The following is a 2,052-nucleotide window of genomic DNA, read 5'->3' on the forward strand; positions in this document are numbered from 1 at the left end:
CATTGTTGGTGGGAGTGCAGACTGGTGCTATCACTTTGGAAATCAATTTGTAGAATCATCAAAGAAGTAGGATTAGGGGCTCCATTTGACCCAGCTATCCCTCTGCTGGGTATTTTTCCAAAAGAATTTAAAAAACCATATCATAGTGATATATGTACATCCACGTTTATGGCGGCACAGTTTGTAATAAACAAAACTTGGCAACAACCCAAATGCCCATCAGTTGGAGACTGGATAAAGAAGATGTGGTTTTTCTACAAAATGGAGTACTACTCACCAATAAAGAATGAGAAATTAGAGTCATTCATAGGAAAATAGATGCACATTGAGGTCATACTCTTAAGGGAAATAAATGAGACACACATGTGTAAATATTAAACAGTTTCTCTGGTGTGAAAAAGTAAAAGTGTAAATAAGATCCGAAATGTAAAAGTGAAAATGTGAAATAGGAAGAAAATGGCTAAATTTCTAGGGGAAGTGAGAAGGGTAGGTGAAAGGCTATAAAGGAAAAGAAAAATCTGAGAAATGGAAAAAAAATTGTAACAAAGTCTTTGTAAAGAGGGGAGGGTTGAGGGGGTGAAGGGAGGGCAGCAATATGGCGAAAAACTGAGAACCAAGACCTGTCATGTAAAGGTACAAGATCCCAAAGATGAATGTAACTGTACTCTATACTTAAAAAGTACCAATAAACTCAATGAAAAAAAATCTCAATGGGAAAAAGGCATAGATATAACCCCAGAAACATTGCAACTGCTGGAATATAACATAGGGAAAATTCTTGAAGCCATAGGCACAGACAAAGACTTCCTGATTCCTAATAGCAACGCAATAATATCAAGAATCAGCCAATGGATTACAGCTGGAAAAGCAGCTTCATGGTAGAGTGCTTCCCCAGCACGTGTGAGGTCCGGACTTCAATCACTAGCACTACCAAAACAAAAGCAAAAATCATATTTAAAAAACGGATGACATCAAATGTAAAACCTTCAGGACCTCCCCGATTGCATGCCACCAGATCCAGTAAGGAACGTAGTCGTGTGGGCGCCCTTGAAACATCCCCACAACCTGCTTCTCCCTCCCCCTTCTCAAACCTCCTGACTGGGCCAATCCTTGGACCCACTCTGCAGAGGCATGGGTGGTCATGAAGGGTATGTTTCTGAGCTCCCAACTTTGAACATCTTTAAAGAAAGGGTGGGGGAAACCTGTAGTAGAACTGTGTGGAGTTCAACCCTGCAGGAGGTTGGGGAACTCAATTTAGGCCTTGTGGGCTGAGGTCAGTCAGTGTCGTGGGGACCTGCCATTGGCTACCTGAGATCAGGGGATTTGGTTCTGCACATGGCTGTACACATGGTATAATATGACAACAGAGAAATAGTCTGAAAGAGGCCCTTCAAATACTTATTTGTTTAAATATTTTTTCTTTTCTTTTCCTCATTCCACCCTACCATTTCTTTCTTTTTTCTGTCCTCTCTCACCAACTCAGTCTCTTGCTCCACCATATTATCCCTCATCTCCCTTTTTATTCCTGCTCCTGCCCTAACTCAGACTTCTTCTTTCATGATTTTTTCTTTTTTCTTTATGTTCTTCTCTCCTGTCATCTTAGCTCACTCATGGCTCCATAGCTTCAAGGGAAGGCGAGCCCCTGTTACTGTTAAGGGGATATATTCTTGTCCTTATTCCTGCACACTATCTATCCCCTTTGAGGTTAATAGTTTCATAAAGACAGTATGGTCATTCTCCGTACTCTGGCTTCACTTGAAACCTTCTCCAATTCTTTCACTTATGTATACCTCTCATTCAAACTCAGTCTAAGCCCCCATCCTAAATGGTAAAGATGCTATATTGAAAAGTGTATTCACTGCAAACATATTTTGGGCTGCTTCTTGATATTAATTTAATTCACATGGTTTAAAGGTGATAGATTAACAACTACCACAAGTGGTCATTTTGCAAGCTGTGCTTGATCCTATTGGGCTGCTGAATGTATCAATTGGGATAAAGGATTGTGATTGAATTAATGAGTTTTTTATCCAATATTATGAAAAAATGGGG

This window comes from Fukomys damarensis, unplaced genomic scaffold (assembly GCF_012274545.1).
Source record: "Fukomys damarensis isolate Sample0158 unplaced genomic scaffold, DMR_v1.0_HiC HiC_scaffold_39, whole genome shotgun sequence".
In the NCBI taxonomy this organism is placed as follows: domain Eukaryota; kingdom Metazoa; phylum Chordata; class Mammalia; order Rodentia; family Bathyergidae; genus Fukomys; species Fukomys damarensis.